The sequence below is a fragment of the Melanerpes formicivorus genome, unplaced genomic scaffold (genome assembly GCF_026170545.1).
Source record: "Melanerpes formicivorus ecotype bairdi unplaced genomic scaffold, bMelFor1.0.p_v2 SCAF_145, whole genome shotgun sequence".
In the NCBI taxonomy this organism is placed as follows: domain Eukaryota; kingdom Metazoa; phylum Chordata; class Aves; order Piciformes; family Picidae; genus Melanerpes; species Melanerpes formicivorus.
Window position 1 is genome coordinate 614,015 of NW_027142497.1, and position 21,168 is coordinate 635,182.

Below are 21,168 nucleotides of genomic sequence, written 5' to 3' on the forward strand. Positions count from 1 at the left end.
TGATGAATGGGATAGAAGAGAGCATTTACCCATCTCTAGAGGGTTTCGAACATCCTTGGGAATGGGACATTGGCAAGCTTATTGCTAAACTGATACAAACCCTCAACCTCTGGAGACAGTTTCTAGCAGGTGTAGGTAGCCCTTAAGGGATGATGTCGTAGGGTTGGAAGGGTAAGGCCAAAAAGCCTCCTCCCTCCGCACACTAAAGTAAAGGGAAAGAAAGTTGAAAAGGGAAAAAAAACTCACAGCTGAATTAGCAAAGCAGTGGGTGCTGTATATTTACAAAGCAACATAAGATATGCAGGGGAACATACAGGATTTACAATATTTACAATATATACAAAAATATACAATAAAGTAGCACAGAAATGAGAGTTTCCCCCCCCCTCTGCTGAGGGGGTTCCCCACCTCTGCTCCCCCCTCTCTCCCCCTTTACCCAGAGAGGGTTAGAAAGAGAGAAAAGAGAAAAAAAATTAGAAGCGGTTATGTGTTAATTGGAAAGCGGTTAGTACAGGCCTTGCAGTTTATCAGTTTCAAGGTCAGGCTTGGCCGAAAGCCCAGGAGCTGCGAGCTGCAAGCCACCGGAGGAGGGGAAGACAGACTGACCAGAAAAGTGCAGGAATGCCCAGGATACCCTGCTGCACTCCCAGTTCAGAAGGTGCTTCTTCCCACTCTACCAATGAAATTAGTTTGGATCCGTCTTTTCGTTTACAAATATCCGACTACCATATTCCCTTTCTTAAGGGGACAGCCTCAAACGGTCACAGTCCACCTCTTCTAAACAATTTCATTGGCCGTTCATACTGTCCATCCAATCCAAAACGATATTTACAGTTCATAAGTAAACTTCATAGTCCATTCCGGCTATGCTGAGATGTAGATGATTCAAAAGTCCAAGAAAATCAGAAAATCAGAAAATGGAAAACAGTTCATTTCTTCGCCGACGAAGCAAAGAAAAGGGAAACAGGGATTCTCAGGGTCTCTTAGTTGACTCAGGGCTCTCAGGGTTCTCAGGGTTCGTGCACCGTAGATTTCCTCGTTGATTCTTCCTTTGGACGCAGTGTAGCTGTACAACAGTTTGAAATCAAACTCTTTCAGCTAAAGTTAAATTTCTTTGTGGACTACACTGAATTTCACCGTTCTCTTGCATTACCCAATAAGTGTGACCCGGACCTTCAGCTGAAACCACCCCTCGGACAGGTTTAGCCTCTCCTGAGGGTGAAAATACCCAAACAGTTTTACCTAACAGATTCTTTTCTCTAACAACAGGAACTCTATCACCTTCTACCTTCTGTAGCAAATCTGAATGAGCAGGTCCAGCTCGGTTCACTGAACCTCTGCTATTTACCAGCCAGGTTGCTTGTGCTAAATGTTTTTCCCAGTTTTTCAAAGATCCACCCCCCATGGCTTTAAGAGTGGTCTTCAACAAACTGTTGTAGCGTTCAATCTTCCCTGAAGCTGGTGCATAGTAGGGAATATGGAATATCCACTCAATACCGTGCTCTTTTGCCCAGTTCTTTACAAGGTTGTTCTTGAAATGAGTTCCATTGTCTGACTCAATCCTCTCTGGAGTTCCGTGTCTCCACAGGATCTGTCTCTCCAGACCGAGAATGGTGTTGCGTGCAGTTGCACGTGGAACTGGATAAGTTTCCAACCATCCAGTATTTGCCTCTGCCATAGTAAGCACGTACTGCTTTCCAGAACGAGAACGTGGTAGAGTGATGTAGTCAATCTGCCAAGCTTCACCATATTTGTATTTGGACCATCTGTCACCATACCACAAGGGCTTAAGTCGTTTTGCCTGCTTAATAGCAGCACAAATGTCACAGTCATGGATGACTTGCGTGATAGCATCCATGGAAATGTCTATGGATCTGTCACGAGCCCATTGGTATGTTGCATCTCTGCCTTGATGTCCTGACGAATCATGAGCCCACCGAGCTAAGAATATCTCACCTCGGTCACAGGAAACCAGGTATTGCATTCCCATAATGCCCTGCTCCCCTATAATACATCAGTGTGGGATCTTCACTTCCTCTTTCACCCCCCGCTGCTGCCTAGGTAAAATGGCGTGAGCCGCCTCCCTTGGGCCTGCCCAGGCCCAAGGCTGGGGGGTGGGGGGGGGAAGGAAAGAGCCCTAGGTGGGGGGGTTTGGGTGTACCCCCAGGTGGGAATGGGACGTTCTTGGGTATGTTTTGGAATCTCTCTCTCTTTGTTACGGTGCTTGTGGTTCGCTGTAAAACTTTCATTGTTATTTTTTATTGTTTTCCCATTAAAACTTTCCATCACTTTTGCAATCCGTTTGTCTGAGTTGTTATTTCTGCCCGTGGTGGGGAGAGGGTCTGCCCCAACCCATTACATTTTTGGTGAGCCAACGTGGGGCTAATTGCTGTGGCGAACTGCAGATCAGATTGCAAAAGATGGAGAGTTTAAAGTCAGATGTGGGGTGTTGCTGGTTTGGAAGTTGGGGCTCAAGTTTTGTTGCCGGGGCGACTGTGTGAACTCCTGTGGACTGCCGAAGGACACCTGGTGTGTGGCTGATGGCATGGAAGTCCCTCCTGTTGCTTGGGAACAGCGAGGGGTGGCTCTTTCTGTGACTTTCTGCTCAGGGTAGCTTAAGAATGCTCGGGTAGCCTAAGAAGGTGAGACCTGCCTTCTCCTCCTTGTTCTCTGCGGAGCGACAAGCGGCAGAGAACGGCGTGGAGGAAGGGCAGCGGCAAGCAGAGCGGAGTCGGCCCGCTGCTGCTGTGGGAGAGTGCCACCCCTGGCGAGCAGACAAGTGATGGCTTCCGTAACTCGAGGGCAAGCGGGGGACTTCAGCTGGAAAGCCGTTCTCAATGGCTCTGAGAACGCGCTCGTGCCTTTGGCTGAAACAACCGTTTGGATGCCCGAAGGTGTGGAGGTGACTTGGACTCTGCATCGTGGCGACAGAGACGGTGGGGGCCGGGCCGAGCTGCATTCAAGCAGCGGCGGCGGCACCGCCCGTGCTGGGCTGCGTTGAAGCGGTGGCGGCGGCAGCTGTAAATCTTTCCCTGGTGTTTTGGGACATGTTCTGAAAATGGCGCCGAGCACCTGGCTCCGCCTCCTCTCTTCTCAGCGAGTTGTGCTGCAGCCGCCCCCTCTGCCGGGGGAGGGCTGTGAACTGGATGCAGTGATGCCTCGGTACGCGAACGCCCAGTGGGAGGGCGATGACCTGCGATGTGCATTTGTGTAGCTTTGGACCGCGGCTGGAAGCGGTTGGCTGCGGCTCCCTGGAGGCATGGAAAAAAGTGGTCGTGGAGCCTGATTGCTCGGACCGGCTTGCCTCAGGGGTGGAAAAAGCCGCTGAGTAAATGTAAATGCGAACAAAGGCTCAGCTGAGAAGTTGTGAGGTATTTCCAGGTGACCAGGATGTCCCAACGAGTCCACAAGGAATTCCCACTGCAGAAGAGTGACTGTGCATCGCTGGGAGGTTCCATCATATGAGGAAGAAGTACTGGAATGGACTGATACTTGAGCCTGAATGAGAGACTGTGTGGCAGGACGCCCAGATGAAGACATGGGCTGTTGCTAGACATGTCATCAGAAGAGTTCTAATTTGATGATATGTTTTGGGTGCAGGGATTATGGTATGGAATAAGGGGTGGTGTGTGGTGGTTTAGGCTGGGTGCTGGCCCAGATGCCACTGCACAGACCACACCTGGGAGGTCCCAAGGGGTGGGCCAAGCCCGGGGGGGTGGTCACAGGAAACCAGGTATTCAATTCCCATAATGCTCTGCTCCCCTATGATACATCAGCACGGGGTCTTCACTTCCTCTTTCGTCCCCCGCTGCTGCCTAGGTAAAATGGCGTGAGCCGCCTCCCTTGGGCCTGCCCAGGCCCAAGGCTGGGTTGGGGGGGTGTGTGTTTGGGTGTACCCCCCAGGTGAGGATGGGACGTTCTTGGGTATGTTTTGGAATCTCTCTCTCTCTTTGTCACGGTGCTTGTGGTTTGCTGTAAAACTTTCATTGTTGTTTTTTATTGTTTTCCCATTTAAACTTTCCATCACTTTTGCAATCTGTTTGTCTGAGTTGTTATTTCTGCCCATGGTGGGGAGGGGGTCTGCCCCAACCCATTACACAGCTCATTGGCAATGTCAGCGTGGGCCATGAGATATGGCCAAGGACAAACAGTGGTTAGCCTGCTCTGGCAATATGAGGGAAGTCTCTCTTCTAATGCATAGGCTTCTGTTTGGCCAACTCCAAGATAACTCGTCCCACTGCCCTCCTGTTCAACCTAGTATTTTAGCTATTAGAAGCAGGCATCTTCCTGTCCAAGAGAGAGAATCCGGAAAGCAGACACCATGAAGTAGCCTCTGTTTTTCCTTACGTGACTGGGGGAGGACATAAAAAAGTGGGATGTAAAGTCCACTTCAGCCCTAGCTGCATGAGTCTGTGAATTGCAAGGAAATCCTTCTCAGAAGAATACTACCCCAGTTTCCAGTGGGAAATCTTCCAAAAACATCAAATGAATTGACACTGCCTCTGTTCCTCTCAAAGGGACCTCCAAGGCATTCTTAGAATATGCAAGCGATTCCAATCAGGATTAGAGGGGCCCTGCCTCTAACCAGGTGGAGGAGAGGTACAATTGGGTCTTGTGTGGATCAGATGGCCTGGTACAACCATGAGAGTATAAATATTTAGTGGATACAGGTGTGCAATGTCTTCTGATGCCATCAAACTATGAGGGGGCACAACCTATCGAGATTTCTGGTGTGATGAGGGAATCCCAACAGCTAAGTGTGTTAGAAGCCGAGGTGAGCCTAACCAAGAATGAATGGCACAAACACCCCATTGTGACTGGCACAGGGGCTCCCTGCATCCTTGGTATAGACTATCTTGGGAGAGGGTACTTTTAAGGATCCAAAGAGATACTGATGGGCATTTGGTATAGCTACCTTAAGGAACAGAGGAAAGGAAATGGTTGACTGCCTTGCTCAGTCTTTCAGAGGACCCCTTTGTAGTGTGGCTGCTAAACATCAAAGATCAGCAAGTGTCAATTTCCACTGCAAGAAAGAGGTTCCAGGAAACTACAGACCAGTGAGCCTCACTTCCATCCCAGGAAAAATGATGGAGCGGCTCATTCTGGAAGTCATCTCTGGGCACTAGAATAGAATAGAATAGAATAGAATAGAATAGAATAGAATAGAATAGAATAGAATAGACCAGGTTGGAAGAGACCTTCAAGATCATCGTGTCCAACCTATGGAAGAGATGATCACAGTATCACAGTATAGCCAAGGTTGGAAAAGACCTCGAGGATCGAGTCCAACCTGTCACCACAGACCCATGACTAGACCATGGCACCAAGTGCCACGTCCAATCTCCTCTTGAACACCTCGAGGGATGGTGACTCCACCACCTCCCCGGGCAGCCCATTCCAATGACGAATGACTCTCCCGGTGAAGAACTTTCTCCTCACCTCGAGCCTAAACTTCCCCTGGCGCAGCTTGAGACTGTGTCCCCTTGTTCTGGTGCTGGTTGCCTGGGAGAAGAGACCAACCCCCTCCTGGCTACAACCACCCTTCAGGTAGTTGTAGAGGGCAATGAGGTCACCCCTGAGCCTCCTCTTCTCCAGGCTAAACAATCCCAGCTCCCTCAGCCTCTCCTCATAGGGCTTGTGCTCAAGGTGTCTCACCAGCCTTGTTGCCCTTCTCTGGACACATTCAAGTGTCTCAATGTCCTTCTTAAACTGAGGGGCCCAGAACTGGACACAGTACTCAAGGTGCGGCCTAACCAATGTAGAGTACAGGGGCAGAATGACCTCCCTGCTCCTGCTGGCCACACTATTCCTAATACAGGCCAGGATGCCATTGGCCTTCTTGGCCACCTGGGCACACTGCTGACTCATGTTTAGGTTGCTGTTGATCAGCACCCCCAGGTCCCTCTCCGTTTGGCAGCTCTCCAGCCACTCTGACCCCAGCCTGTAGCTCTTCATGGGGTTGCCGTGGCCAAAGTGCAGCACCCGGCACTTGGACTTGTTAAATGACATCCCATTGGACTCCGCCCATCTGTCTAGTTGGTCGAGGTCCCTCTGCAGAGCCCTTCTACCCTCTAACTGACTAACATCTGCCCCTAACTTGGTGTCATCTGCAAATCTGCTGATGACTGACTCAATCCCCTCATCCAGATCATCAATGAAGATGTTAAAGAGGATGGGGACCAGCACTGATCCCTGGGGGACAGAGTGTCTGTCAGAAAGTTTGCTGACGATACCACACTGGGAAGCTTGGCTGATATGCCTGAAGGCTATGTGGCCATTCAGCAAGACTTGGACAGACTGGAGAGCTGGGCAGAAAGGAACCTAATGATCTTCAACAAGGATAAGTGCAGAGTCCTTCATCTGGGAAGGAATGATGGACTGCACCAGTACAGGTTAGGAGGCGATCTGCCAGAGAGCAGCCCTGTGGGGAAGGACCTGTGAATCCTGGTGGATAACTGTGAGAGACTAAAAGTTGGCTCTCCTGGGGTAAAACTGATGAGGAAGTCTTTGAGAAAGGTAACAAAATCATTGACATTCTTCTGAATGCAGGTTTTGCCATCAAGCGAGACAAGATGAAAGAGCCTACCACAGAAATTCAGTTTCTGGGAGTGCGCTGGCAGGATGGACGCCGACACATTCCAGTGGATGTGGTAAACAGAGTCTCTACCATGGCAAATCCCACAAACAATCAAGAGACCCTACGTTTCTTGGGGATGGTGGGGTTTTGGAGACTGCACATTCCTGGACACAGTCAGATTGTGAAACCTCTGTATGATGTGACTCAAAAGAGAAACAATTTCCACTGGGGACCTGAACAACAAGCAGCCTTTGACCAGATAAAGCAAGAGGTAGTTCAAGCAATGGCTCTGGGACCTGTCCGAGATGGTCCAGACATTAAGAACATTTTGCACACGGCTGCAAGTGACAATGGTCCAACCTGGTGCTTGTGGCAAAAAGCTCCAGGTGAGACACGTGGACGACCTCTTGGTTTCTGGAGTCGAGGTTACAGAGGTTCAGAGGCTAATTATACTCCAACAGAGAAAGAAATTTTAGCTGCCTATGAAGGAGTAAAAGCATCTTCTGAAGTAATTGGAACTGAATCACAACTACTCTTAGCTCCCAGATTACCAGTTTTGAATTGGATGTTCAAAGGCAAAGGCTCCACACCACATCATGCCACAGACTCAACATGGTCTAAGTGGATGGCTCTGATAACACAGAGAGCTCGAATGGAAAATCTTGAAAGACCTGGTCTAGTGGAGGTGATCTCAAGTTGGCCTGAAGGTACCAACTGTGCTAAACCTCCAGAGGAGAAAGTAACTCGTGCCGAGGAAGCTCCTCCTTACAATGACCTCTCTGATGATGAAAAGAAATATGCTTTGTTCACAGACGGTTCCTGTCGTCTTGTTGGGAACAAGCGAAGGTGGAAGTCTGCAGTGTGGAGTCCAACACGCCGAGTTGCAGAGGCGAGAGATGGAGAAAGAGAATCCAGTCAGTTTGCAGAGGTAAAAGCTGTCCAGCTAGCTCTCGTCGTAGCTGAACGTGAGAGACGGCCAAAGCTTTATCTCTACACCGACTCATGGATGGTAGCCAATGCTCTATGGGGTTGGCTAAAGAACTGGAAGAAGAGTGGTTGGCAGAGGAAAGGAAGACCCATTTCGGCAGCTGACCTGTGGCAGGACATTGCTGATCGAGTCGAGAGAATTCCAGTGAAAGTGAGACACATCGATGCTCACATTCCTAAGAGCAAAGCTACTGAGGAACAGCAACACAACCATCAGGCAGGTCTAGCTGCAAGAGTTTCTCAAGTACACATGGACTCTAATCTTGATCTCGACTGGAAACACCGGGGTGAGATATTCTTAGCTCGGTGGGCTCATGATTCGTCAGGACATCAAGGCAGAGATGCAACATACCAATGGGCTCGTGACAGATCCATAGACATTTCCATGGATGCTATCACACAAGTCATCCATGACTGTGACATTTGTGCTGCTATTAAGCAGGCAAAGCGAGTCAAGCCCTTGTGGTATGGTGACCGATGGTCCAAGCACAAGTATGGTGAAGCTTGGCAGATGGACAACATCACTCTACCACGTTCTCATTCTGGTAAGCAATACGTGCTTACTATGGCGGAGGCAAACACTGGATGGTTGGAAACTTATCCAGTTCCACATGCAACTGCACGCAACACCATTCTCGGTCTGGAGAGACAGATCCTGTGGAGACACGGAACTCCAGAGAGGATTGAGTCAGACAACGGAACTCATTTCAAGAACAACCTTGTAAAGAACTGGGCAAAAGAGCACGGTATTGAGTGGATATTCCATATTCCCTTCTATGCACCAACTTCAGGGAAGACTGAACGCTACAACGGTTTGTTGAAGACCACTCTGAAAACCATGGGAGGTGGATCTTTGAAAAACTGGGAAAAACATTTAGCACAAGCAACCTGGCTGGTAAATAGCAGAGGTTCAGTGAACTGAGCTGGACCTGCACATTCAGATTTGCTACAGAAAGTAGAAGGTGATAGAGTTCCTGTTGTTAGAGAAAAGAATCTGTTAGGTAAAGCTGTTTGGGTATTTTCTCCCTCAGGAGAGGCTAGACCTGTCAGAGGGGTGGTTTCAGCTGAAGGTCCGGGTCACACTTATTGGGTAATGCAAGAGAATGGTGAAATTCAGTGTATTCCACAAAGAAATTTAACTTTAGCTGAAAGAGTTTGATTTCAAACTGTTGTACAGCTACACCGCGTCCAAAGGAAGAATCAGCAAAGAATCGACGGTGCACGAACCCTGAGAACCCTGAGAGCCCTGAGTCAACTAAGAGACCCTGAGAATCCCTGTTTCCCTTTTCTTCGCTTTGTCGGCGAAGGAATAAACTGTTTTCCTTTTTTCTCATTTTCTGATTTTCTTGGACTTTGAATCATCTGCATCTGAGTATAGCCAGAATGGACTATGAACTTTGCTCATAAACTGTAAATATTGTCTTGGATTGGATGGACAGTAGGAACGGCCAATGAAATTGTTTAGAAGGGGTGGACTGTGACCGTTTGAGGCTGTCCCTTTAAGAAAGGGGACATTGTGGCTGTCAATGGCTCCATGTCCCAGTGGAGGCCAGTGACAAGCGGAGTCCCTCAGGGATCAGTCCTGGGACCTGTCTTATTCAACATCTTTGTCAGTGACATGGACAGTGGCATTGAGTGCACCCTCAGCAAGTTTGCTGATGACACCAAGCTGTGTGGTGCAGCAGACACGCTGGAGGGAAGGGAGGCCATCCAGAGGGACCTGGACAGGCTGGAGAGGTGGGCACAAGCCAACCTCATGAAGTTCAATAAGAGCAAGTGCAGGGTCCTGCATCTGGGTCGAGGCAATCCCAGGCACAAATACAGGCTGGGCAGTGACTGGCTGGAAAGTAGCCCTGAGGAGAGAGACTTGGGGGTGCTGGTGGACAAAAAGCTCAACATGAGCTCTCAATGTGCACTTGCAGCCCGCAAAGCCAATCAGATCCTGGGCTGCATCAGGAGAAGTGTGGCTAGCAGGTCGAGGGAGGTGATCCTCCCCCTCTACTCAGCCCTGGTGAGACCCCACCTGGAGTACTGTGTCCAGTTCTGGAGGCCCTATTACAAGAGGGATGTGGAGGTGCTGGAGCGTGTCCAGAGAAGGGCCACAAGGATGATCAGAGGGCTGGAGCACCTCTCCTATGAGGACAGACTGAAGGAGTTGGGGCTGTTCAGTCTGGAGAAGAGAAGGCTCCGAGGTGACCTAATTGTGGCCTTCCAGTATCTGAAGGGGGCCTACAGGAAGGCTGGGGAAGGACTTCTCAGGATCTCAGGTAGTGACAGGACTAGGGGGAATGGAATGAAGCTGGAGGTGGGGAGATTCAGGCTAGATGTGAGGAGGAGGTTCTTCACCATGAGAGTGGTGAAGCACTGGAATGGGTTGTCCAGGGAGGTGGTCGAGGCCCCGTCCCTGGAGGTGTTTAAGAGCAGGCTGGATGAGGCTCTGTCCCGCCTGGTCTAGTATGGGGTGTCCCTGCCCATGGCAGGGGGGTTGGAACTAGATGATCCGTGTGGTCCCTTCCAACCCTGAATGAAACTATGAAACTATGTTTATAAACAAAAGACAGATCTAAACTAATTTCATTGGTAGATTGGTAGAAAGCACCTTTGAACTTGGAGTTCAGCAGAGACTTGTGGGCAGTCTTGCATTTTCACCCCTTCCTTGCGCAGCTCGCAGCTTCTGGGCTTTCGGCCAGACTGACCTTGAGCAAAGATAAGGCCTCTGCTAACACATTTGCTCTAACCCTATTTCTGCTTTTAATTAACAAATTATTCCTTTTTCTCTCTTTCTAACCCTCTTTGGGAAAAAAGGGGAGAGAAGGGGGTACAGGGGTGGGGAACCCTCCTCAGCAGAGGAAGGAATCTCGTTCCTGTGTGACTTTGTTGTATATTTCTGTGTATATATTGTAAATACTGTAAATTCTGTATATTCCCCTGCATCTCCTAAACTGCCTTGTAAATATAGCACACAATCCCTTTGCTAATCCAGCTGCATTTTTTTTTCCCTTTCAATTTTCTTCCCTTTACTTACGGGGGGGGAAGAAGGCATTGTGGCCTTCCCCTTCAACCCTCGACAACACATATAATGAAATCAAACAAAAATGAAATAGATTTACTGAAAGTAGATCTCAAAATATTAAAGAAATGAAGCAAAAAATTAATTACAAATTTAAAAATAGCTCACATTAAAAACTAACAAAAAGCAGTCAAAACTAGTTACAAAATCTGTGGAATCATAGACTCATGGAATGAGTCAGGGTTGGAAAGGACCACAAGGATCATTTAGTTCCAACCACTGCCATGGGCAGGGACATCTCACACTGGATCAGGCAGGCTAGAGCCTCGTCCAGCCTGGTCTTAAACACTTCCAGGCATGGGGCCTCGGCCACCTCCCTGGACAACCCATCCCAGGGCTTCACCACTTTCACGGTGAAGAATTTCTTCTTTACATCCAGCCTGAATCTTCCCATCCCCAGCCTTGTCCTGTCATTTCCTGACATGCTAGGATGTCCCTCCCCAGCATTCTTGTAGGCTCTCTTCAGATACTGGATGGCCACGATCTGGTCACCTCGAGCCTTCTTTTCTGCTAACTGCAATCATCGCAATAAACGACAGCAGAAGAATCAAGACCATGAGGACACAGCATTTCACAATGCCGGGCCGGCCTTCTTCTTGCCTCCCGGCTTACTGCGAATCTCCCACGTCCCGAAGAACTTCTTAAACCCTAACGTTTGTCTTCATTAGGGTCCCGTGTTCGAGCGCCACTTACTGCAAGAAGGGGGCCGCTTATTCGACCAATTTGATCAGCGGATTCCAACTTTATTGAGCATCAGACACATCTTATATACAGTTTGCTATAATTATGCCCACTTGGCAACATACTATTGGTTGCTCTCTAACAGGTTACATCATTGTTTTCACAACTCTCTGGAATTCTTCTATCCGGCCTAATTGCTCTCTTTCCCAGATCTCGCCTCCTCCTTATCTTGCTTGCCTCCCATCTCAGGGGCAGCTGGACTTCAGCATACCAAGTGTTATGGTTTGAGCTGGGTGACCCCCTGCAATGTTTACTTCCTGTGTCCAGAAGTCCAGCCCAGAGGGGTGGACACAGGAAGTTATGTAGTATTTCATACCACAATCCTTTGCACCACTATAAGATCCAGTGCGGAGTCTAGCACTATCTCTTTTCTTCCTCCTCCGTCAGCCGGTAACTGGGGAGATGTCTCCTGGCTTTGGGCCTGGCTAGGCCCAAGGCCATGGGGGGATGGGCAGTCTCAGATCTGGCCAGCTGAGACTAGCCTAGCAGTGGGAGGGGGAAGAAGGAGCCCTGGGGGTCTCGGATGTACCCTCAGGTGGGGATGGGGTCTCTCTGGGTCTGCTTTGGGATTTTTCTTTGTCACTCTGCTTTTGCTTTTCTGTAAAAGTTCACTGCTTTCTATTTAAACTTTCCATCACTTTTGCAATCCGTTTGTCTGAGTGTTTATTGTTGCCAGGGGTGGGGAAGGGGGCTGTCTCAACCCAGCACATTCTTGGTAGCAGAGGATGGTTAAGGTGGGCAGAGGATCTGCCCCCAACCCCTTTACATTCTTGGCGAGCCAGCCAGGAGTAGGAGTTGGTTATTGTGGCTACTCTGCAGATCGGATTGCAAAAGATAAGGGAGTTTAAATTTAGTTCTGGGCGCCGTTTTGGTTTTTGGCAGTTGGGGGCTCGTGTTGTTGTTGGGGCGACTGTGTTAAGTTCTTGTGGATTGCAGGGGGACTCCTGGTGCGTGACCGGTGGCAGAGAGTCCCTCTTGCTATTCCAAGCAGGGGTGGTTCTTAACCATCGGAATGGGGGCACCGCTTGAGAATGCGGGACCTGCCTTCCCCCACCTTTATTTTCTGCGGAGCGGTAAAAGCGGCAGGGAGTGAAGTGGGGGAGGAGCAGTGGCGAGCAGATCAAAGTCAGGTCCGCTCTCGCTGCGGGGTAGGGCCAGCCGCGGCGAGCGGGCGAGCTCGACTCCCTATGGGCGAACGGGGACTCCAGCTGAAAGCTGTTCTCAAGGGCCCTGAGGACGTGCTCATGGCTTTTGCTGGATGAGGCGTTTGAATGCCCGAGGGGTGGAGGCGATTTTGATTCTGTACCGCGGCAGCAGAGGTGGGCGGAGCCCTGCTGTGCGCTCGGAGCGGCGGCGGCGGTCCCCGGCCGTCCGCTTGAGCTGCGGTGGCGGCGGGACCGGCCGTGCGCTCGGAGTGGCGGCGGCGGTCCCCGGCCGTCCACTTGAACTGCGGTGGCGGCGGGACCTGCCGTGCGCTCGGGCTGCGGCGGCGGTGAGCACAGCCGTGCGCTCGGAGCGGCGGCAGCGGTGAGCACGGCCATGCGCTCGGGCTGCGGCGGGGCCGGCCCTAGTCTCTTCCCCGACTTTTTCGGACGAGTTCCGAAAATGGCGCCGAGCACCTGGCTCCACCTCCCTTCTTCTCACTCGGTTGTGGTGCAGCCCCTCCCTCCGCCAGGGGAGGTTAAGTTGTTGGATGCTGTCACATCTGGGTACGCGAACGCCTAGCGGGAAGGCGGTGTACCGTGACATGCATCTGTAGAGCCTCGGGCCGCGGCTGGAAGCGGTCAGCACTGGGCTTGGGATAGGTCCGTGCAGGGTTGTGAAAGGCTCAGCGTGCTGTTTTCCTGGAGGGGTGGAGAAGCAGTTAGAGCCTGATTGTTCTGACTGGCTTGCCCCAGGGGTGGAAACATGCCGCTGAGTAAATAGAGATGGGAATAAAGGTTGGTTGAGAAGTTGTGAGGTTCTTTCCAGGTGACCAGGATGTCCAACGGATCCATGAAGAGCTTGCACCGCAGAAGAGTGAACTCTGCATCGCCGAGAGGATCCATTAGATGAGGGAAGAAGAACTGGAATGGACTGACACTAGAGCCTGAATGAGAGACTGTTTGGGTGGACGCCCAGATGAAGATATTGACTTCGCCGAACATGTCATGAGAAGATTTCTGATTTAATGATGTGTTTGGGAGCAAAGATTATGGTATGAAATAAGGGGTGGCGTGTTATGGTTTGAGCTGGGTGACCCCCTGCAATGTTTACTTCCTGTGTCCAGAAGTCCAGCCCAGAGGGGTGGACACAGGAAGTTATGTAGTATTTCATACCACAATCCTTTGCACCACTATAAGATCCAGTGCGGAGTCTAGCACTATCTCTTTTCTTCCTCCTCCGTCAGCCGGTAACTGGGGAGATGTCTCCTGGCTTTGGGCCTGGCTAGGCCCAAGGCCACGGGGGGATGGGCAGTCTCAGATCTGGCCAGCTGAGACTAGCCTAGCAGTGGGAGGGGGAAGAAGGAGCCCTGGGGGTCTCGGATGTACCCTCAGGTGGGGATGGGGTCTCTCTGGGTCTGCTTTGGGATTTTTCTTTGTCACTCTGCTTTTGCTTTTCTGTAAAAGTTCACTGCTTTCTATTTAAACTTTCCATCACTTTTGCAATCCGTTTGTCTGAGTGTTTATTGTTGCCAGGGGTGGGGAAGGGGGCTGTCTCAACCCAGCACATTCTTGGTAGCAGAGGATGGTTAAGGTGGGCAGAGGATCTGCCCCCAACCCCTTTACACCAAGCAATCAGCACTTTCTCACATCTCTTACAGCGCCACTATATTATCAACAGAGAATTCTTCAAGGCCTGAATTGAACAGGCGTTCCTGGGACCCAAGGCCCCTCTTGCTCAAAACAATGTACAACAATTCCCCCGTTTTTCTTTTGTGCAAGTAAGGCCTTGGAGGTTATTCTTTGAACACTTTGCATAATACAATTATAACAAGCTTAACAATAATCAAAATGAGTACAATGATACCTAAGAACCTTAAAACTTACTACTATAATTAACAAACATATTTACATTAAGTCTGGGTATCCCTATCAGACACGTCTGAAAAAGTTCAATCAATTCATTATTACCTGTTATGTTGTACCTTTATTTTCTCTAGGATGGTCAAAAATCATAATTTGTTTAATGGTAGCAAGATTTCTTTAATCTGTAAAGGTAGATCTGGCCAGGCTCTAGCTTCACAGACAGAAAACTTGCAGGCAATCAGCAAGAGCAAAAGAGCTTCATTGCTTTGCCCAATATAAAATTAACCATAATAATGTATTTTTGCTCATCCTAGTAATACTGATCTCTTATTGGTACCATTTGTTGATGTTTTCAACCGAAAATGAAAATGCATGTTGTGTTGTTATGAATTTTGATTTTCCCTCTAGGTGTGTAAAATTATAGCGAACTGGTGAGATAACATATAAATCCCTTCTCCCTACATTCAGTGTGGTAAGGGTCAAAGCATCCACTTTCACACATGCTCAATTGTGCAGGCTTCTTATCTGAAGAAAACAAATTCCTAGTTCTGAATGTTTATCTTTAAGACAGCTCCTTCTCAGCCGTGATGTCTCCAATTAACCAGACAGCATCCTTGCAAGTCTGCAAGATAGGTTTCTTTCCCTTTACGCTCTAAACAGGCCTCACAAGCTCCTGACCCTTAATCCCAGTGCACTCTAAGTCTTACAATTTTAACACAAATCACCAGTATATTCATCACAATTCCCCCCCCTTTTTTTTTTTGTCACCATTGATTTGTGTTAAAATTTCTAGATATTTCAGAACCTTCTTAATTGGATCATAATTAAGTTCATCTGTTCTGATCACATTCTGATCATAATTCTCTACTTGTAACTCATTGACATGAGCAATCTTACTTAAAGGTCGTAGTATTTTGTAACAACAATTGCAGAGTATTATGCATAGCAATATTACGATTATTCCAACGAATATTACAAACAAATGTTTAAGCCAATTTAGATTTGGTAACCAGAAAGTTAATTTATCCCATATTTCTTTAAATCCAGAAGAAGTATCATCTAAAGAAATCTGATGTAATATCTGATTGTGGTTTACAATCGCCTGTAAATCTGTTCCTACTCGTTTATCTAGATTAACATAACTACAACAACTTACATTTATGACTACACATACACCCCCTTCCCTAACATATAAAAAATCCAAAGCTAATCTATTCGGAGTAGATATTTTCGAGAGACTATTGACTTCAATTTGCTGCACTTTTATTGCATCCGTGCTTGCATTTATCATGATTTCAACTGTAGCAGAAAAATTTACCATTGCTTTTTCAAGTTCAAGTCTTTTCTCTCCAGTCTGATCAAGATTCCACACATGGGAACGTGGTTTTTGATTTCGATTGGACTCCTTATGTGCAAATAGGGTTAGGATCAAAATTAGGCTCCACCAGTATATGTGAACTCTGCCTCCTCGGCCTGCTGGGGTGCAACCAGCAGCCGGGTGTATTTTCTTCTCGGCAGCAGTTACATTCTTCAGGAGCCCTACAGATTTTTTAACTCCTTAACCCACTTCAAAATTCCATTTGGAGTCTCTTCTCTACTTCCTTGGTTAGTTTGTTTACCATTTCCCATTGTGCTTTTGTTATTTCAAGTCCTCTTCCTTCAAAATCTTATGTCTCTTACTTTTCCTTTTACTAATCCTTTTAATTATTCCTGATATTTCCCAACTAAAATTTCTCTAGTCTTTATTTCCCACTTATGCCAATCCCTTTCAATAATTTTCCATGGGGATTTAAATCCTTTTTCTCACCACAAAATAGGTTTTCTGTATTTACCAGCCCAAACTGCCTATTTTCAAATTCAGCATTCAGGACAAAATATTATTTTGATCATACTTTTGACCCCAGATTATCATAACAGTTATTGTGATCGATGTTCAACTTCATGGGAAATGCTGTTTCCTCTTAGTCTTGATTCTTCTGCACATTAATGAAGAAATAGTTGTTAAAATTAATACCTATTTGCTACAAACCTTAACTTATGCTAATACCAAAAATCCTTAAAACCTTAAAAAACTATGTTAAAATTAATCCATCAAACCAGTGTCTAAAAAGAAATAAAATTGTTACATTAACTAAAAAAACACTTTCCAAAATTAAAACCTGTTTATACATTCCTTAACTATATTACATGGAGCTCCTTTGAAATGCCTAGGCAGACAACTAAGAAGGTTCGAACCAAAAGAAAATCTTACAATTTGAACTCTTAACTAAGTGCATACACCTTACTGCAATTACTATGTACTAAGTACTTATGAATACCAAATGCTTACTTATTCATTATGCTTATTAGAAAAACTTAACAAAACTCTAAATAACAAATCTCTGAAAGACGTTACAATCAGAAATGACAAAATGAGTACTGTTGCTTTAAATCAAAACAGAGTAGTGGGGCTAAAGCCGCTGCGGGGCAAAGGGGTGGGGGCTGCTGCCGTGGCAGCTGCTCCGCCGCTACTGTCGGTGCTGTCGGTATCGGTGGTGCATCAGCCGGTACCGCCTTGATCGAAGCCGTCGGTATCTGCGGGGGTCGGCAGGGCTCGCGGGAGGAGTGCGGTGGCAGGAACGCTGTAACCGCGAGCCACCAAGCGCTCCATTTTTTCTAAGAGGGGCCGTAAAGCAAAGTCGGCGCTGTTTGAATTCCTCGCTGCCGGTGTTGTCTTCCGAATCCGAGCCGTCGCTGGCGATGTCAGAGGAAGGTGTTGATAAAAAGGGGTCGAACACACTGAGCTGCCTTTTTCCGGCTTTTTCCCCGCTGTGTGCAAACGGCAGTGGTGACGGCTGGTAAACGCGGTGTGGTCACCGCAAGATGTATCGGGGGCGGCCCCAGTCGATCGGTTGACAGTTCTCAGACACATCTTTCAGCTGCAACTCAGATACACCTGGCGCTGCATCTCGTCCTGACAAAGTTGCTCTAACTGCAGCAGCCATTCGCTGTTTCAGTTCGTAGGTTTTAACACAGTTCATGCATTCTCACCACGACTTTTGCAGCTTTATAGCAGTTTTATCACCATCTATAACCAAGTCCCACAGCTTGTTCCTGTATTCTCTCCAACAAGCTTCATCAAAATAACTATCTCCGCTAGGGAAATGCCCTAAAGCGGATCTACGGGCCAAAAGTCCAGGCATTACTTTAGACAATATCTCCGCCTTATGCTTTTCGATGACACTGTATTTCATCTGATGTCTGCTTATAGGGTCGGCCTTGCCCTTTCAAGTTTGTGCGCAAAGGTACTAAGGCTGCCATAACCTGTTGACTATGCTCAAGCTGTTTTGTCATTGTCATTGACAACACCTCAGCCTGTTTTTGTAATCCCTTATCAATCACCTCCGTCAACATGGCCATCAGATTGCTTGGCAAGTCCTGAGCCCTCTGCAACAATTCGGCTACCGTCCATCTAGGATCTGCTGATGTAATAAGCTGCTGCGTCTGCTGGTTCCCATTCTGCATTAAACACTGCCTTAAAATTGCCTCTCGGATACCTTCTCCTACGCTTGCTGCTCTAAGTGCGGCAAGCAACTTATCTACAAATTCACCAAGAGGTTCCTGTCTACCTTGCTTAATTCCCATATAGTGAGGATTTGCATTTCCATCCTTCTGCTTGTCAAAAGCCCTCCTTACTATCTGGGCTGATGCTTGCAAAACAGGCAGCTGTAAAAGTGCCTGTAACTCTGGTCTCTCATACTGTCCCGTTCCACACAACTGATCTACTGTTACATCAAATAGTGGGTCGTTTTGCTGTCTTTGTACTCCAGCTGATTGTCTAGCTAGGTGTTCCCACTCATTCAAAAATATCATAAATTGAGATGCTGTTAGGATCAGCTTCATAACATTATAAGAATCTCTAGGCAACATATTATAGTTCATGTAAATAAAATCAATCATCTGTCTAGCTGGTTCAGATTGAACCCCAAACTGACTCGCAGTCTGTCTTAATTGAGATAACAATTTCCATGGCAATTGAGTTACATCAGCCTGAACAACATTTTGCTCCCCAGGGACCTGTGTATACATCACTGGAAAAGCTTGATGTGAAGCAGCCAGCCGGCTAAGCCCTTCCTGATCTCCTTCGGCATTTAAGTGTTCTGCAACCTTTCGCCAATACTCTGCGTGCTTTCTTGCATGATCTTTAACACCACCTCCAGGATCTACCGCCCTGTTTGTCTTCTCTCCCTCACCTATTTTCTTCTCCTGTACAATTTGCTTAGCTAAAAGAGACGGGGAAGGCTCCTCAGCAGAGTCCTGTGTTACAGATTGTAATTCAACTCTGCCACCTAGTCCTTTTACACACGCAGCCTTCTCCTTTCTTAAATAATCCTGAACCTCTTCTGACAAAGGCAACCCAGCATGTGTAACACTTGCTCCATTTGGGTCCGTATGATCTAATCGTTCCCTGGCTTGATAAGCTGCCATTTGCTCAGCATGATGCTGATCCAGTGCTGTCATAACCATCTTCCACCATTTTCCACACTCCTTTGCTCATTTTTCATCATCTAACCCATGCAGCCACAAGTCTTGTCCAAACTTTTTCCACTGCAATCTTTCAAACACCTCATTTGGGTCCTTAAAATATCCTAACTCTTCTGCATAGCTTAACAGCGGCACCAACTCCTTTGTAAAATTTAACTTATACTGTCGCTTTTCTAAAAAGCATATAAATAAATCATACGCTGCCTGCCTATCCATGTCCGTATTTAAACATTAATACCTGTGCGCACAGTCCCCGTTTAAGCAGTTCCCGGCTCTACAGCGTCTTCGGCTTCAAGGCTGTCTTCCCTTTTCTTGCAGCCTCCGGTACTGCTATCCCGGGCCGGCCTTCTTCTTGCCTCCCGGCTTACTGCGAATCTCCCACGTCCCGAAGAACTTCTTAAACCCTAACGTTTGTCTTCATTAGGGTCCCGTGTTCGAGCGCCACTTACTGCAAGAAGGGGGCCGCTTATTCTACCAATTTGATCAGCGGATTCCAACTTTATTGAGCATCAGACACATCTTATATACAGTTTGCTATAATTATGCCCACTTGGCAGCATACTATTGGTTGCTCTCTAAAAGGTTACATCATTGTTTTCACAACTCTCTGGAATTCTTCTATCCGGCCTAATTGCTCTCTTTCCCAGATCTCGCCTCCTCCTTATCTTGCTTGCCTCCCATCTCAGGGGCAGCTGGACTTCAGCATACCAAGCAATCAGCACTTTCTCACATCTCCTACTCCGCCACTATATTATCAACAGAGAATTCTTCAAGGCCTGAATTGCACAGGCGTTCCTGAGACCCAAGGCCCCTCTTGCTCAAAACAATGTACAACACGATTGCATCATGATAACACTGGACTGCAGCTGGCCTGCAACAATGGCCCAAGGACCCAGCCATCACACCTTCAGGACAAGACCTAAGGATGATTTCCTGGCCCCTGAATTCCTGAGGGACAATACTTGGACACATACCTAAGGACTAAAACCTGTATAAAAGACTTGAGCAACTACTGGTTTGTAGAAGAAAAATGTGGGAGACTGTGTCCTCCGGACTGGATGATTAAAGGAAGAAAAGCGCAGGAGAAAAATGGAGATGAAGGAAAACACAGAAGAAGGCCCATGCCGCTGAGAAGGAAAAGCCCGGGATAATGCTGCTCTGGAGAAAAGAGGCCGTGGAGCCTGGAAGAAGCTCTCCGTGTCCTGAGTTCCGCCTGCTGCAACTCATGGAGCTGAAGAGGCTGCCCAGAGGACCACATCTCTTCTCCAGCCAAAGCCTCAGCACCCTTTCTCTACAGACCCAGGCTGCCCAGAGGACCACATCTCTTCTCCAGCCAAAGCCTCAGCACCCTTTCTCTACAGACCCAACATCTCCTGCAGCACCTTTCCTCCACAGACTCAAGCTGTCTTAGGGGGGGGGTGAGGGGTGTGGTAATATAATTCCTTTCCTCTTCTCTCTCTCTTCTCTCTCTCCCTCTCTATTTTCTCCCTCTCCCCTTCTTATTTCTACCTTATTTATGTAATAAATAGTCTAGCTGTTGATATTTTGGCCTCGTTTGTGCCTCTAATTTCACAACACAGGAATATTCAAATGAACTGAGTCTCTTTCCCTCTCCGGACCGAGACAATAACAAGTTATCCATGGGTCACCAATGTGCCCTTGCAGCCAAGAAGGCCAAGGGGATCCTGAGGTGCATTGAGTGTGTCCAGCAGATTGAGGGAGGTTCTCCTCCCCCTCTACTCTGCCCTGGTGAGGCCACATCTGGAATACTGCATCCAGTTTTGGGCTCCCCAATTCAAGAGGGACAGGGATCTTGTAGTGGGTTGAGAGAGAATCCAACGGAGGGCTACCAGGATGATTAAAGGACTGGAGCACGGGCCCTATGAGGAGAGGCTGAGAGCCCTGGGGCTTTTTGGTCTGGAGAAGACTAAGAGGGGATTTAATAAATGCTTATAAATATCTGAGGGCTGGGTGTCAAGAGGGAGGGGACAGGCTCTTCTCCTTTGCACCCTGGGATAGGACAAGGGGTAATGGATATAAACTACAGCACACGAGGTTCCACCTCAACATGAGGAAGAACTTTTTCAATGTGAGGGTCCCTGAGCACTGGAGCAGGCTGCCCAGAGAGGTTGTGGAGTCTCCTTCTCTGAAGACTTTCAAGACCCATCTGGATGTGTTCCTGTGCGACCTGTGCTGGATTCTATGGTCTTGCTCTGGGAGGAGGGTTGGACTCAATGATCTTTGGAGGTCCCTTCCAACCC